Below are 18437 nucleotides of genomic sequence, written 5' to 3' on the forward strand. Positions count from 1 at the left end.
TTCCCCAGAAATTATCTTATAGGTGGAAGTTTGTACCATTTGATCACCTTCACCCATTTCACCTACTCCCAACCCTACCTCTGGCAACCACCAATCTGTTCTCTCTGAGTTCAATTTTTTTTTTTTTTAGATTCCATGTATAGGTGATATCATAATATTATCTGTCTTTATCTGACTTATTTCACTTTTCAAATGCCTTTAAAGTCCATCCACATTGTTGCAAATGCAGAATTTCCTTTTTTGTGGCTGAATAATATTCCATTTAATATATATACACCACATTTTCTTTGTTTGTTCATCCATCATTGGGCACTGAGGTTGTTTTCATGTGTTGGCTTTGTAAATAATGTTTCAGTGAATATGAAGGTGTAGCTATCTTTTTGAGTTAGTGTTTATATTTATTTTGGCTAAATACCCAAAGTGGAATTACTGGATCATATGTAGTTCTAATTTTAATTTTTTGAGGAACTGCCATACTATTTTGCATAGTGTTTGCATCAATTTATATTTCCACTAACCATGCACAAGAATCCCCTTTACTCCCACACTTAACTCATTTTTTAAAAAAATTAATTTTTCTAAAATGCTATTTTATTTTATTACTTTCTTCCAGTTTTATTGAGATATAATTGACATACAGTACTGTGTAAGTTTACAATGTGCAGTGTAATGATTTGACTTATGTACATCATGAAATAATTATCACAATAAGTTTAGTGAACATCCATCATCTCAATTACAAAATTAAAGAAACAGAAAAAAATCTCTTTCTTGTGTTGAGAACTCTTAGGATTTACTCTCTTAACAGCTTTCATATATAACATACAGCAGTGTTAATTGTTAATTATATTTATCATGTTGTACATTATATCCCTACTACTTATTTATCTTATACATGGAAGTTTGTACCTTTTGACCATTTTTATCCAATGCCCCTCGTCTCTCTGTCCTCAACTCTGGTAACCAAAAATCTGATCTCTTTTTCTATGAGTTTGTTTTTAATATATAATTGATCTGCAGCACTATGTTAGTTCCTGTTAAACAACATAGTAATTTGATATTTCTATACATTTCAAAATAATCACCACAATAAGTCTAGTTATAATCTGTCACTGTACATACAAAGATATTACATAGTTATTGACTATATTCCTCACACTGTACATTTTAACCCCATGACTCATTTCTATTGCAACTAGAAGTTTGTGCAGCTTCATCTTCCTCACCTATTTCTTTCCTCTCTCCCTCCCCCTGCCCTCTGGCAACCACCTCTTTGTTCTCTGTAACTATTACTCTGTTTCTTTTTTATTATGTTTGTTCATTTGTTTTGTTTTTTAGATTCCACATATAAGTGAAACCATGCAGTATTTGTCTTTCTCTGTGATTTTTTGACTGAGAAAAATACCCTCTAGGTCCATCCATGTTGTTGCAAATGGCAAGATTTCATTCTTTTTTTATGGATAAGTAATATTCTGTTTTTTTTTTTGTGTGTGTGTATCACATCTTCTTTATTCATCTATTGATGGCACTTAGGTTGCTTCCATATTTTGGCTATTGTAATTAATGCTACAGTGAACATAGGGGTGCATATATCTTTTTTCTTTTAAAAAAATATTTTTGTTAAAGTATAGTTGATTTACACATTGTATTAATTTCAGATATACGCATAGTGATCCAAAAGTTTAATAGATTATACTCCATTTAAAGTTATTATAAAATATTGGCTATATTTCCTGTGTTGTACAATATATCCCTGTATCTTATTTATTTTTTACATAGTAGTATGTACCTCTTAATACCCTACCCCTTTCTTACCCCTCCCCCTCACTTATTTCTTTCCTCCCTCCTGCCCCCTGCACTGTGGCAACCACCTCTTTGTTCCCTGTAACTATTACTCTGTTTCTGTTTTGTTATGTTTGTTCATTTGTTTTGTTTTTTAGATTCCACTAAACAACACTGGTAACCACTAGTTTGTTCTCTAAGTCTGTGAGTCTGTGTTTTGTTATATTCACTCATTTGTTTTATTTTTTAGATTCCACATATAAGTGATAAGATACAGTATTTGTCTTTCTGTGTCTGACTTATTTCACTAAGCATAATATCCTCCAGGTCCATCCATGATTTTACAAATGGTAAAATTTTATTGTCTTTAATGGCTGAGTAGTATTCCATTGTGTGTGTGTGTGTATGTGTGTGTGTGTGTCCCACATCTTCTTTATCTATTCATCTGTTGATGGACACTTAGGCTGTTTCCATATCTTGGCTATTGTAAATAATGCTGCTATGAACATTGGGGTGCATGTGTCTTTTCCAATCAGTGTTTTTGTTTTCTTTGAAAATATATACAGGAGTGGAATTGCTGGGTAATATGGTAGTTCTACTTTCAGTTTTCTGAGAAACCATACTGTTTTCCACATACCAATTCACATTCCCACTGACAGTGTACAAGTGTTCTCTTTTCTTCACATCTGTGCCAACATTTGTTATTTGTGGTCTTTTTCATGACAGCCATATGGCAGGTTTGTGGTGATATCTCACTGTGGTTTTTTTTTTTTTAAGAACTTTTATTGAGATACAGTTAACAGACAATAAACAGCATATATTTAGAGTGTAAAATTTGGTATCCCAATCTCCCAATTCATTCCCCCCCAACCCTCCCCGCATTCCCCACTTGATGTCCATATGTTTGTTCTCTACACCTGTGTCTCTATTTCTGCCTTGCATTTCCTCTTTCATAGTTGCTAGCATTTGCCTTATGTATTGAGGTGCTCCTATATTGGGTGCATATATATTTATAATTGTTATCTCCTCTTCTTGGATGGATCCCTTGATCTTTATGTAATGTCCTTTCTTGTCTCTTGTAACATTTTTTATTTTAAAGTCTATTTTATCTGATGTGAGTATTGCTACTTCAGCTTTCTTTTGATTTCCATTTGCATGGAATATCTTTTTCCATCCCCTCACTTTCCGTCTGTATGTGTGCCTAGGTCTGAAGTGGGTCTCTTGTAGACAGCATATATATGGGTCTTGGTTTTGTATCCATTCAGCCAGTCTGTGTCTTTTGGTTGGTGCATTTAGTCCATTTACATTCAAGGTAATTATTGATATGTATGTTCCTATTACCATTTTCTTTATTGTTTTGCTTTTGGTTTTGTAGGTCCTTTTCTTCTTTTATGTTTCCCGCTTAGAGAAGTTCCTTTAGCATTTGTGGTAGGGCTGGTTTGGTGGTGCTGAATTCTCTTAGCTGTTGCTTGTCTGTAAAGCTTTTGATTTCTCCATCAAATCTGAATGAGATCCTTTCTTGGTAGAGTATTCTTGGTTGAAGATCTTCCCTTTCATCACTTTAAATATATCATGCAACTCCCTTCTGGCTTGCAGAGTTTCTGCTGAGAAATCAGCTGTTACCCTTATGGGAGTTCCCTTGTATGTTATTTGTCATTTTTCCCTTGTTGCTTTTAATAACTTTTCTCTGTCTTTAATTTTTGTCAATTTGACTACTATATGTCTTGGCGTGTTTCTCCTTGGGATTATCCTGCCTGGGACTCTCTGTGCTTCCTGGACTTGGGTAGCTATTTCCTTTCCCATATTAGGGAATTTTTCAGTTATAATCTCTTCCAATATTTTCTTGGGTCCTTTCTCTCTCTCTTCTCCTTCTGGGACCCCTATAATGTGAATGTTGGTGTGTTTAACATTGTCCCAGAGGTCTCTCAGGCTGTCTTCAGTTCTTTTCATTCTTTTTTCTTTATTCTTTTCCACATCAGGGATGATCACCATTCTGTCTTCCAGGTCACTTATTCACCCTTCTGCCTCAGTTAATCTGCTATTGGTTCCTTCTAGTGTATTTTTCATTTCTGTTATTGTGTTGCATATCTCTGTTTGTTTGCTCTTTAATTCTTCTAGGTCTTTGGTAAACTTTTTGATCTTTGCATCCAATCTTTTTTCAAAGTCCTGGATCATCTTCACCATCATTATTCTGAATTCTTTTTCTGGGAGGGTGCCTATCTCCTCTTCATTTCGTTGTTTTTCTGGGGTTTTATCCTGTCCCTTCATCTGGTACAAAGTCCTCTGCTTTTTCATTTTCTCTCTCTTTCTGTGGCTGTGGTTTTCAGTTCCACAAGATGAAATACTGCTGATACTGCTTGATACTGCTGTCTGCCCTCTTGTGGAGGAAGCTCCTCATTGTGGTTTTGATTTGCTTTTCTCTGATGATTAGTGATCTTGGGCATATTTCATGTGCATGTTGGCCATCTGGATGTCTTTTGAAAAATGTCTATCCAGATCCTCTGCCTGTCTTTTAATCTGGGTTGTTGTTGTTTTTTTTTTTTTTTGATGTTGATTTGTATGAGTTCTTTGTATATTTTGGGTATTAACCCTTTATTTGATAAATCTTCTGAAATATCTTCTCTCCTTCAATAGCTGGCCTTTTTGTTTTGTCGATAGTTTCTGTCACGCATAAGTTTTTAGTTTTACTTGTCCCATTTGCTTATTTTTGATTTTGTTTCCCTTGCCTGAGGAGACACATCCAAAAAAACATTACTAAGACTGATGTCAAAGAGCTTACTGCCTGTGTTTTCTTCTAGAAGTTTTACGGTTTCAGGTCTTACATTTAAATTTATTTTTGTGCATGGTGTGAGAGTGTAGTCCAGTTTGATTCTTTTTCATGTGGCTGTCCAGTTTTCCCCACATAATTTATTGAAGAGGCTGTCTTTCCCCCATTCTATAGTCTTGCTTCATCATAGATTAATTGTCCATATAGGTATGGGTTCATTTCTGGGCTCTCTATTCTGTGCCACTGACCTATGTGTCTGTTTTTGTGCCAGTACCATGCTGTTTTGATGACTACAGCTTTGTGTTATAGTTTGAAATCAAGAAGCATGATGCCTCCAGCTTTATTTTTCTTTCTTAAGATTATTTTTGGGGGCTTCCCTGGTGGTGCAGTGGTTAAGAATTCACCTGCCACTGCAGGGGACACAGGTTCGATCCCTGGGCTGGGAAGATCCCACATGCCATGGAGCAGCTAAGCCCATGTGCCACAACTGCTGAGCCTGCACTCTAGAGCCTGTGAGCCACAGCTGTTGAGTCCACATGCCACAACTACTGAGGCCCACGTGCCTGGAGCCCATGCTCTGCAATGGGAGAGGCCACTGCAATAAGCCTGCGCACCACAACAGAGTGGCCCCCACTCACAACTGGAGAAAGCCTGCGTGCAGCAACAAAGACCCAATGAAGCCAATATATAAATAAATATTAAAAAAACAAGAGTATTTTGGCCATTTAGGGTCTTTTGTGTGTGCATTCAAATTTTAGAATTATTTTTTCTAGGTCTGTGAAATGCCATTTTTATTTTGATAGGGATTGCATTGAATCCATAGATCGCCTTGGGTAGTATGGTCATTTTAATAATATTAATTCTTCCAGTCCATGAACATGGTATTTCTTTCCATCTGTTTGTATCCTCCTCAGTTTCTTTCATCAGTATCTTATAGTTTTCTGAGTATAGATCTTTTACCTCTTTAGTTAGATTTATTTTATTTTTTTTTAAGAACTTTTATGGAGATACAGTTGACATACAGTAAACTGCATATATTTAAAGCGTACAATTTGATATTTTTTTCTTATTAGTAATTTATATATGGCAATCCCAATCTCCCAATTCATTCCCTCCCCAACCCTCCCCCCACCACTTTCCCTACTTGGTGTCCATATGTTTGTTCTCTACATCTTTGTCTCATTTCTGCCTTGCCAACTGATTGATTTGTACCATTTTTCTATATTCTGCATATATGTGTTAATATACAATATTTGTTTTTCTCTTTCTGACTCACTTCACTCTGTATGACAGTCTCTAGGTCCATCCATGTCTCTACAAATGTTCCAATTTCATTCCTTTTTACGGCTGAGTAATATTCCATTGCATATATGTACCACATCTTTTTTGTACATTCATCTGTTGATGGACATTTAGGTTGCTTCCATGTCTGGCTATTGTAAATAGTGCTGAAATTAACATTGGTGTGCATGTGTCATTTTGAATTATGGTTTTCTCTGGGTACATGCCTAGTAGTGGGATTGCTGGGTCATATGGTAACTCTATTTTTATTTTTTCAAGGAACCTCCATACTGTTCTCCATAGTGGCTTACCTTCCCACCAACAGTGCAAGAGCATTCCCTTTTCTCCACACTCTCTCCAGCATTTACTGTTTGTCGATTTTCTGATGATGCCCATTCTAACTGGTGTGAGATGATACCTAATTGTAGTTTAGATTTGCATTTCTCTAATGATTGGTGATGTTGAGCAGCTTTTCATGTGCCCTTAGTTAGATTTATTCCTAGGTATTGTATTCTTTTTGATGTGATTGTAAATAGGATTGTTTTCTTAATTTTTAAATCAGATTTTTTGTTATTGAGCTATATGAGTTCTTTGTGTATTTTGGATACTAAACCCTGATCAGATTTATGATTTACATATATTTTCTCCCATTCCTGAGGTTGTCTTTTCATTTTGTTGGTGGATACCTTTGGTATACAAATCTTTGTAGTTTGATGTAGTCCCACTTGTTTATTTTCACTGTTTATGCCTTTGCTTTTGGTGTCAAATAAAAAAAAAATCATTGCCAAGACCAAAGTCAAAGCCCTTACTGCCTGTAGTTTCTTCTGGGAATTTTATGGTTTCTGGCTCAAGGCATTAAATCCATTCTTAGTTGATTTTTGTGTATGATATAAGGTAGTGGTCCAGTCCAGTTTTGTTCTTTTGCATGTATCTGTCTAGTTTTCCAAATACTATTTATTGAAGAGACTATCCTTTCCCCATTGCATATTCTTGGCTCCTTTGTTATAGATTAATTGACCATGGATGTATCTCTGGGTTCTTTATTGTGCAACATTTATCTGTGTGTCTGTTTTTATGCCAGTACCATACTGTTCTAATTACTATAACTTTGTAACATAGTTTTATATCAGGACATGTGATGACTCTAGCTTAGTTCTTTCTCAATATTTCTTTTGCTATGAGTTATTCTGTACTTCCCTAGACATTTTAGCATTGTTTGATCTAGTTTTGTGAAAACTGCCATTGGAATTTTTATAGGGATTTCTTTGAATCTGTAGATTGCTTTCAGTAATATGAACATTTAAACAATATTAATTCTTACAATCTATGAGCATGAAATGTATTTCCATTTATTTGAGACTTCAATTTTATTCGTTAGTGTCATATAGTTTTCAGTGCACTGGTCTTTTACCTCCTTGGTTAAATTTATTCTTAGGTGTTTTATTCTTTTTGAAGCATTGCAAATGGGATTTTCTTAATTTATCTTTCTGATAGTTTATTATTAGTGTATAGAAATGCAACAGATTTTTGTATATTAATTTTGTATCCTGCAACTTTACTGAATTTGTTTACTAGTTTTAACAGTTGTTTTTTGGAGTCTTTAGGATTTTCTATAGATGATATTGTGTCATTTGCAAACAGAGACAGTTTTGGTTCTTCCTTTTCAATTTGGATACTTTTTATTTCTTTTTTGTTACCAAATTGCTCTGACTAGGATTTCTAATACTATGTTGAGTAGAAGTGGTGAGAGAGGGCATCCTTGTCTTATTCCTGATCTTAGAGAAAAAGGTTTCAACTTTTTACCATTGAGTGTGAAGAGGTAACTGTGGGCTTGTCATACATGGTCTTATTATGTTAAGGTACATTTCTCTTTACCCACATTATTGAGAGTTATTTTTATCATGGATGGATTATGAATTGTGTCAAATGCTCTTTCTGCGTCTTTTGAGATGATCATGTGATTTTTATTCTTCATTTTGTTAATGTGGTGTATCACACTGACTAATTTGTGAATACTGAACCATCCTTGCATCCCTGGAATAAATCCCACTTGATCATGGTATACAATCCTTTTAATGCATTGTTGAATTCAGTTTGCTAATGTTTTGTTGAGTATTTTTACATCTAGCTCATCAGAGATATTGGCTATAATTTTATTTTCTTGTAGCATCTTTGTCTGGTTTTGGTATCAGGGTAATTCTGGCCTGGAAAAATATGGGCTTTGTGAAATAAAATACTGACCTCTGTGAGTATTTCATTCTCTTCTGTTTTTTGGAAGACTTTGAGAGGTGTTGTTATTCATTCTTCTTTAAATGTTTGGTAGAATTCACCAGTGAGGTTATCTGGTCCTGGACCTTTATTGGGAAGTTTTTCATTAGCTGATTCAGTCTCTTTACTAGTAATTGGTACTAGTGTTAGCTGGTTTTTCAAGAAACCAGCTCTTAGTTTCATTGATCTTTTCTATGGTTTTTTCAGTTTTTATTTTCTTTATTTCCACTCTGATCTTTGCTATTTCTTTCCATCAACTAACTTTGGGCTTCATTTTTTTTCTCATTTCTTGGGGTGTAAAGTTAGTTTATATATCTTTCTTGTTTCTTAATATTGGCTTTATTGCTATGAACTTTCCTCTTAGAACTGTATCCCATAAGTTTTGGTATGTCGTATTATTTCCATTTTCATTTCTCTCAAAATTTTTTTTGATTTCCTATTGACCTATTGGTTGTTCAGTAGCCTGTTGTTTAACCTCTACATATTTGTGAACTTTTGCAGTTTTCCTCTTGTAATTGATATCTATTTTCATATAATTCTTGTCAGAAAAGATGCTTGTTGTGATTTCAGTCTTTTTAAATTTATTGTCTTGTTGTGTGCCCTAATGTATGATCAATCCTGGAAAATGTTCCCTGTGTGCTTGAGAAGAATCTGTATTCTGTTGCTTTTGGATGGAATGCTCTGTAAATATTTCTTAACTTCATGTGGTTTAATGTGTAGTTTAAGTTCAAAGTTTTCTTATTGATTTTCTGTCTGGATGATCTATCTTTTTGAAAGTGGGATATTGAAGTGCTATTATTGTATTGCTGCCTGTTTCTCCCCACAGGTCTGTTAATATTTATTTTATATATTTTGGTGCTCCTATGTTGGATGTATAAATATTTATAAATGTTATATCCTCTTGTTGGATTGATCCATTTATCATTATATAACAACCTTCTTTGTTTCCTATTACAGTCTTTGTGTATTTATTAAGGGTTTTTGCTTTGTGGTTACTGTGAAGCTTATGTAAAATATCTTATACTGATAACAGTCTATTGTAAGTTGAACTTAAGTTTGAACATATTTTAAAGTTCTACATTTTTATTCTCGCCACCATGTTTTATGTTTTTGATGTCATAATTTGCATCTTTTTATCTTGTGTATTCATTAACAAATTATTCTAGGTATAGTTAGTTTATTGTAGATATAGTTACTTTTGTCTTTTAACCTTCATACTAGCTTTATAAGTGATTAATCTACTACCTTTACTAATGAGATTTATAAATTCAGATGTTTCATATTACTTGTTTCTTTTCACCTTAAAGAAGTCCCTTTAACATTTTTTAAAGGCTGGTTAATGGTGATGAATTCCTTTAGCTTTTGCTTATCTTAGAAAACTCTTTATATCTCCTTCAATTCTGAATGATAACTTTGCCAAGTAGAGTATTCTTGACTGGAGCCTTTTTTTTTTTTTTTTTTTTAAGCGCTTTGAATATATCATCCAACTCTCTTCTGGTCTGCACAGTGTCTGCTGATAGTCTTATGGGAGTTCCCTTGTATGTAACAAGTTGTTTTTCTTTTCTTGCTTTTAAGAGTCTCTCCTTGTCTCTATCTTTTGACATTTTAATTATAATGGGTCCTGGTGTGAATCTTTTGGTTTCATCTTACTTGAAACCCTCTGGGATTCCTGGATCTGGATGTTTGTTTTCTTCCCCAAGTTATGGAAGTTTTTCAGCCATATTTCTTCAGCTAGGTTTTCTGCCCCTTTCTCTTTCTTTTCTCCTTCTGGAACCCTTAAATGGAAATGTTAGTCTGATTGATTTTGTCCCATAAGTCCCTTAAGTCATATTTACATTTTTCTCTTTTCTTTTCTTTTCTTTTTTCTGCTCTGATTGGGTGAGTTCCACTGCCCTGTTCTCAGGTTCATTGATCCTTTTTTTGCTTTATTTAGTCTGCTACTGAACCCCTCTAGTGTATTTTTCAGCTCAGTTACTGTATTCTTCAACTCTGTGACTTCTATTTGATACTTTTAAGTATTTCCTCTCTCTCTGTTGAAGTTCTCACTGTATCCACCCATTCTTTTTCTGAGTTCTTTATGATCATTACGTTGAATCCTTTATCAGGTAAATTACTTATCTCTGTTTCATTAAGGTTGTTTTTTTTTTTCCCTGAAGTTTTATCTTGTTTTATCATTTGAAACATATTCCTCTGTTTCTTCATGTTGCTTGACTCTTTGGGCTAGTTTCTATGCATTAGATGAAACAACCACCTCTCTTAGACTAGAAGGAGTGGTGTTGTGTAGGAGATGAACCTTATCATTCAACCCTGCTCTAGCGCTTGTCTCTCAAACCTTGGTGATTGTCCAAGCAGCCTATTTTACTTTTGTGGCTCCTAGTAGTAAATGGTATGCCAATAACCAGTGTCCCAAAGGGGAGGATCTCAGTCAGCATCTAGATTCAAGCTGATTAGAAGCCAGACCCTCAGGCAGCAGCTTTTAAAGTATGCAAATACATACAGCCCTGTGGGACTACAAGTATAAGCCCTGCTGACCACCACAGTCAGGTGATTTGGAGGTATTCCCAGGTTGGCAGTCACAAAAATTGAGGCTCCAGATGAGTATAGTATATAAACTCTTTTCTGGGAGATATCAGCAACCTGTAGCAGGGCAGAGAGAGTGCAAATATGACACCCACTGGCCTGTTCCTTAAGAGTACCTTTTTAGGCTTCTAGATATGTGCCAAACCTGAAGACTGCCCCTTAGGCTGAAGCTCCAGGAGAAGCAGACAGGCCTTATTCACAAAAAGACTAGGGGTCCATTTTAGTCTGTTGTCTGTGCAGTGCCCCAGGGGTGGTAGTCTGTTAAGAACTTTTTCTCTGTTACAATCTTTTGAGATCCAAGAACACAAGCCCCCTGGCCACCAAAGCCAGGTGATCAAGGGGCATTCTCTGGTCACTGGCACAAAAACTGGGACACCAGATGCATGTAAAAGCTCCCCTCTGGGAAGTACTAGTGCTCTGGAGCACAGCTGGGGGATGGTGCAAAGATAGCACCTGCCCTTTGCAGTCTCTTGAAAGGATTATAGTCAGTCTTTAGATGTGTGTTTAATTAGAAGCTTGCCCCTCAGGCTGCAGCTATGTTGATAAGCTCACAGGCCACTTTCACAGAAAGACTGAGTTCCTGGGTCTGTTGCTTCTTGCTGTGCTCTGGGGGTGGTAGCCATTTAATAAATCTTTCTTCATTGGTTACAGTCCTGTGGGACCCATGAGCATAAGTCTCACTGGTCGCCAGAGCCAGGCAATGTAAAGGTGTCCCTTGGTGCAGCCACCGAAATCAAGGTGCCAGACATGGGAATAAGTTCCTTTCTGGGAGATACCTGTGAGCTCGAGCAAGGCAGAGGGAGAACACAAAGATTGCATCTTCTGGCCTCCATTCCTTGAGAGCACCTATGTAGGCCTGTAGATGTATGCTTAAACCAGAAGCGCGCCCCTCAGGCTGAAGCTCCTGGACAAGCAAATAGGCCTCTCTCACAGAAAGACGAAAGTGTGTTTCAGTCTGCTCTCTGTGTTGTACCCTGGGGATGGTAGGTAGTCTGCTAAGAACTGTCTCTCTGATTGTTACAGTTCTGTGAGACCTAGGATTGCAAGCCCCCCTGGCCCCCAGAGCCAGGTAATCAACGGGCAAATCCTGGGTGATGGCCACAAAAACCAGACCACCATGTATAAAAACTGGATACCACATGTGTGTAAAAACTTCCTTCTGGGAGATACTGGCACTCTGGAGGGCAGCAGAGGGAGAGTGTGTATACTGTGCCTGCTGGCTGGAATAAGGCAGAGGGGGAGCATATAGATGGCACCTGCAGGAAAAAAAGAAAAGAAAAGAAAAGAAAAGAAAAAAAAAAATGCCAGTGTCTGCTGACTAGAGTGAGGCAGAGGGAGAGAGTAAAGATGGTGCCTGCCAGCCAGCAGGCTCCTAGATGTGTGCTAAATTAGAAAAATTAGATGCCTGCCTGCAGGCAGATGCTTTAAGATTATTAGCAAATGAGCCTCATGTACCTGAAGTCTAGGCAGCTCTGTGCTGGGCCCTGGGACAGGTGAGTCCACGTATGAACCCTCTAAGAGCCATTTCTCAGTTTGTAATAGGTTTATGGGCCTCCTGGATATTAGCTTCATTGGTTTTCAAAGCTAGATATGTTGGGGGCTTGTTTCTCAGATGCAAGTCTTAAAAGTTGGGTTGCTTGATATGGAGTTCAAACTCTTCACTTTTCTTGCAGAAGCTCCAGGTGTTGAGTTCCCTCCTGACTGTGGGTTGCTGTGCTCAGGATGGGGTTCATGGTGAGACTGTCCCAGTGTCTCCTACGCAGTTTGATGTGGGCCTTTCCTTGTTCACTTGTTGAGTAGGAATCACTCAGATAGTTTTTAGGTGTTTTTTTTTTGTTTTTGTTTTTTTTGAGGAAGTTGTTCCATATATAGCTGTGGATTTGGTGTGTTCATGGGAGGAAGTGAGTTTCAAGATCCTTCTCTGTTGTCATCTTGAACTGGATTCTGGACTCTAGAACTTTTTAATGATTTAAAAAATAATAGTAAGAACTTTAGGATCTGTGCATATGAATGATTATTATGATATATATGTATGTTTTTCTGGTGCTATGGAATTCTGTTTTATTATACTTCAAGGGAATATATCTGAATATGTTGACATTTAAAATAAAAGCAGAAGAATCTTCCTGTTGACGTACCTTGTTTTCCTTTTTGGGGATACCTGGCAAAGTCATGGTTTAGCCATCATTGTATACTCCACGGTGCCTTGCATGCTGTATTGCTCAATAAATATTTTTTATATGAATGAATGAGCTCTTTGTAAGGGTGAGGTACCACTTCATAGAGAAAACTGATAGCATTTCCACTTTCAGTTTCAAAGTACTGAAATGAAATTCTTTCAGGAGATATCAAAAAATCAAGTTTACATGGTTTTGCTAATTCAGCATAATATAATAGAAACTAAATTTGCTCAGATTTAGCAAGCAAAGGGAAAAATAATGAATAATTAACGTTAGTCTGGCATTTTAGTTGTGAGGTTTAGTTTTTCTTCTCAAAAGAATTAAATTGACATCAAGAATAATATTATAGAAAATGTTTACTGGTGGCATATTAGTCAATAGGCTATTTGGAGAAAAATTCAATAGACAGCAATTGTGGGCAGCTATTTTAGCTCAAAGTTTGAACATTTAATTAAGTTGTAAATCCATAATATTCCCAGCTCTGTGTAAGTGCTAGGTACTGTTACTTCAAATAGTTCTGAATGGTTCTTTCCCTAGCCATGGGTAGTTTCTTCCCATGTATGGATAGATCAGTATCCAGCTGAATATTCAAGGGGGAGCCTCTCAGATCTTCTGAGTTCTCTTTCTGTGTAGCTCTCTTCTTTCTCATTCTCTGTCCTGTGTCCTTTAGCTGTCACAATCTCCCTGGACACTCCTCTTTGTCTCTTCAGCTCAGAATGTTTGCCAGTCTCTGTCTTAGTTTCCCCTTCCTATCTGTGGCCTATAAAGTCTCTCAAGGCAGTAAGCTAGGGCTATCAAAGGGCTCATCCTGTTTTGTTTACCATTTTTCAGGGATTACTGTCCTTTGTTGCCTAATGCCCACTACCTTCACAACCATGTTTTCATATATTTTTCTATTTTTTTGTTGTGTCAGGTGAGAAACAAATCTGGTCTTTGTTCCTCTGCCTTGACTGGAACCAAAGTATAAATTTTGATAAGACTTTATTGAAGATAATGCAAGGGAAATAAAACATATGCTTACAAAGGCAACCATAGGCATCTATGTTCTGAGTCCATAGGTTCTGCTGATGTCTTTGTAGCTCCTAAGCCCAAGTCCACACAATGACTAGCTTTTCTTTTTACCATTATAAGGTTTTATTTATTAAATAAAATATTTTGCTCCTTGCAGTCATACTGGCTCAGACATTTTAAAGGAAGGTCTTTGCTTATTTTTAAACATCTGTGTAAGTTTAGGACCTAGTTAAGTCATTCTCCTCTCTTCCCTGCCAAAAAAAAAATCAATCTGCTTCGAAGTTAAATTTAACTTCCTACCTCTTAGGAGCTTTCATATTCTAAATGGCTGTTTCCCAATTAAAAACAAATAAAACCAAACCCCTATGTCAAGTCTCAACCTGGGAACTCCTTTATACCAGAGTATATTATTATGTATTGAATCAATTAACGTGTGCATATTACATGTGTATGGTATATTAAAATAGACACAGAAGAGTGGCCAAAGGCATAAGTAGAAACTTTAATTGAATCATAAATACAATGTTAATTATAAAAGTTGGAGGAAATTTGATCTTTAGTACTTGCCCATTTTCAATTTGTTCTCCTTTCTCCTGTGGATGTTTTGCTCATACGTTGTTTTCTTTGATTTTCACGTTTATAATCAATATAATCACTTTTGGAAAGTGGAGTTGAACTTTTTTTTTTTTTTGAGTTTATTTTATTTTGTTTTTTTTCTCATTTTATTTATTTATTTATTTATTTATTTATTTATTTAATTTATTTATTTATTTATTGAGGTACACCAAGTTCAATCATCTGTATTTATACACATATCCCCGTATTCCCTCCCTCCCTCGACTCCCCCTCCACCCTCCCCATCCCAGTCCTCTAAGGCATCATCCATCCTCGAGTTGAAACAAAAGGAGTTCAACTCAAGGAGTTGAACTTTTTTTTTTTTTTTTTTTATTATTATTTTATTTTATTTTTTTTGGGGGTACACCAGGTTCAATCAACTGTTTTTATACACATATCCCCATATTCCCTCCCTTCCTTGATGCCCCCCCCCTCGATTCCCCCCCACCCTCCCTGCCCCAGTCCTCTAAGGCATCTTCCATCCTCGAGTTGAAACAAAAGGAGTTCAACTCAAGGAGTTGAACTTTTGAATGCAGTAAAGTTTATACCTTAGCACTGTATTCGAGCAGGCATTTCATAACAGATTTCTTGAAGATTAAAAAGAGCATATTTGATAGGAAAGCAACAAAATGACTCCAGTAGAAGGAAACTTTCTGACTCTAGTTATTTTGGTATTTTTGTGATACTTAGTAAATTGCTTTTATGTATGGAGTGGGATTTCTTGAAGGAAAAATGTACTTTTTTATTTGTATGTATTTTAAAAGTGAAATTTCCTATTTATTAAACTTCAAGGTAAAAGTGTTATAAGAAAGATTGGGAATTATATTTCACAAGAATAGACTCCCCACATGTAGACTTTATAAATCACAGATGCTAATAGATGTTTATGTTGAAACCAGAAGTATGAATTGAAACCAGCTAAAAAGGGTTGAAAGTATTGCAGAGGAGGGAGGGTGGTAAGTCCAATAATAGGAAGTTTACTTAGTGCATTTTATTAATGGATTTCGAGTGACTTTTTTTCTCTCCCAACAATGTTGCTTGGCTGGTTGTTCATATTATCTTAACAGAGACAAAGTCTGTAACAGTTGTTTAATGTTTAATGACCTTTTTCTGAGTATGTCTCTTCAGCCAGTTGTTCGGCATCTTAACATTTTTAGAGTCAAGAACACACAACTCTTTAAAAATATATATTTAATTTTAGTATATGAAGTCAAAGACAGTATTCTACAAAGGCTATCATAACTTTCCAATTCAGACACATGATAAGAAAAGATAATCTTCTTTTCGTGAGAATTCATTTGCTCTCTTACTTTCAGAGGTCACTTTAAGTTTTCACTGTCTCCTAGTAGCAATTCTGACTTGCAGAGAAACACATAAAAATCACCATTTACTGGTCTTAAAAATTTACTGTCTCTATTTAGAAATTTCCTGAGAAAATAATAGCTAATATTTGTTGAGTAATTTTCATGTTCAGATACTGTGCTAAATATATATTATGAAATATATTTCATTTAAACATCCCAGAAACACTGTGAGATAAGTAATATTTGTATCACATTCCTGTAGATGAGGAAACTGAAAGTATTTAAGTGTCCAAGGTCTCAGAAGTAGAAGTGGCAGATAAGAATTTGATCTCAGAAGTGTTTGACTTAACAGTCTGAATTCCTAACTTGGTATTGCTTAAGAGAGCTAAAAGTATTGATAACATTAACATATTAACAATTTGAGACAGTCTCAGACCCTTTTCACAGGTTTTACTCACAGTAATGTGCCGGGATCAACTCGGCGACTCGAGGTGAGTGACGGGTGCCGCAAGCTTGAAGAACACACAGACACAGACTGAAGAGAAAGATGGGACCGGGGAACTCAAGACCTCTAGGATCAAGAGCCTTGCTGATTGATCCCACGTTGCTTTTATTGAGTTCTCGGCATAGCCTAAGGGTCTAACACTCCCAGGTTAATCCCATAAACAATCAAAGGCCTCACATGACTGGGGGCGATGATCTTTGTTTGCCTCCTGGGTCCTGATTTGAGCTGGGCGTGTAAAGCAAAGCAGCCCTGGGGGCAGGAGACCTCTCTCAAAAGGATTAAAGGTCTGTGCCCCACCCGTGTTGGCCCCTCTGCGACTGTGCCTGTCTTAGGTTGTTCCTCCCTTGAGGAATCTTACCTGTCTCTGGCTAACCAGTCATCCTCCAGGGCCAAACACGGTGATATAAGGAAGGCTCTATGCACCACCCCTGTTGGCCCCTCTGCGGCTGTGCCTGTCTTAGGTTGTTCCTCCTCTGAGGAATCTTACCCGTCTTTGGCTAACCAGCCATCCCTCAGGGCCAAACAGGGTGATATTAGTCTCCATGCCCCGCACCCTCAGCTCCTCCACTGCTCAAGCAGGACATTCTGAATCCCATCGCTCGGCCCACATACTTCAACATTTTCAATGTTTCAAAAGGGTTCCAGAATGTCTTCCCACAGTAATGAATACTATTCTTTGTTATTTTTAATAACAATAATTTATTTCCTTTTCTTTATGCTGAAGATTATAAATAAATGGAAACAAGATATTCGTGGAGTAAAGTAGATTGAGACAGGCCCTTTAATATGTTGTTGGTGAGATGGCTGTGTTCGGAGAGTTTTTTTGGCAATGTATATCAAAATTGAAAGTTCATTTATCCTTTGATTCAGCAATTCTACTTTTAAGAATTTATGCTACAGCTGAATTTGCCCATGCATGCAAAGATGTATGTTATGGGTGTTCTTTTAGTATTGTTTGAAATAGGAAAAAGTTGGAAATAATTTATGTATTCAATAGTGGCCTAATACATAAAAACACACAAATAAACCCATGGAAGAGAATTAAGAGCCCAGAAACAATCCAGGTATGTACAGTCAACTAATATTTGACAAGAGAGCTAAGAATACTCAAAGGAGAAAAGACAGTTTCTTCAATAAATAGTGCTGGGATAATTGGATATTCACATATAAAAGAATGAAACTGGACTCCTATCTTATACCACTTACAAAAATTAACTCCAAATGAATTAAAGACTTAAATGTAAAATCTGAAACCACTAAATTCCTAGAAGAAAACATAAGGATAAATCTTCTTGATATGGGCCTCAGTAATAATTTGTTTGGATATGACATCTAAAGCATAAGGAACAAAATAAAAAAAATAAACAAGTTGGACTAGATCAAACTAAAAAGCTTCCATACAGCAAAATAAATCATCAACAAAGTAAAAAGACAACCTATGAAATGGAAAAAAAATATTTGCAAACCATATATCTCATAAAGGCTTAATGGTATAGATGTGGAGAAAAGGGAACCCTTGTGCACTGTTGGTGGGATTGTAAATTGGTACAGCCACTATGGAAAACAGTATGGAAGATCCTCAAAAAATTAAAAATAGAACTACTGTGTGATCCAGCAATTCCTCTTCTGGTAATGTATCTAAAGCAAACAAAAACACTAGATCAAAATGATATCTGTATCTCCATGTTCATAGAAGCATTATTTATAATAGCCAAAACATGGAAACAACTTAAGTGTCTATGATGGATGAATGGGTAAAGAAGCTGTGGTATATATACAATGGAGTATTATTCATCCATAAAAAATGAGGAAATCCTACCATTTGAGACAACATAGATGGACCTTGAGGCATTATGCTAAATGAAATGTCAGACAGAGGAAGACAAATACTGTATGATTTCACTTATGTGTAGCACTAAAAAACAAAAACTTAAATAAGACTAAACTCATAAAAAAAGAGATCAGACATGCAGATACCAGAGGTGGGGGGGAGGGGGAATTAGATAAATGTGGTCAAAAGGTACAAATTTCCAGTTATAAATAAGTACTAGGGCTGTAATGTAAAATATGATGATTATAGTTAATACTGCTGTATGATATATAGAATTGATAAGAGAGTAAATCCTAAGAGTTCTCATCACAAA

At 36.1% G+C, this 18437-nt stretch overlaps 1 protein-coding gene across 1 annotated transcript in view; it reads left to right on the plus strand.

Moving 5' to 3' along the window:
• The window catches only part of CTNNA3 (catenin alpha 3), a 1725716-nt gene that overhangs the window by 113731 nt on the left and 1593548 nt on the right, over positions 1–18437 (plus strand). The window lies entirely within an intron of this gene.

Source organism: Hippopotamus amphibius, chromosome 5 (genome assembly GCF_030028045.1).
Source record: "Hippopotamus amphibius kiboko isolate mHipAmp2 chromosome 5, mHipAmp2.hap2, whole genome shotgun sequence".
Taxonomy (NCBI): domain Eukaryota; kingdom Metazoa; phylum Chordata; class Mammalia; order Artiodactyla; family Hippopotamidae; genus Hippopotamus; species Hippopotamus amphibius.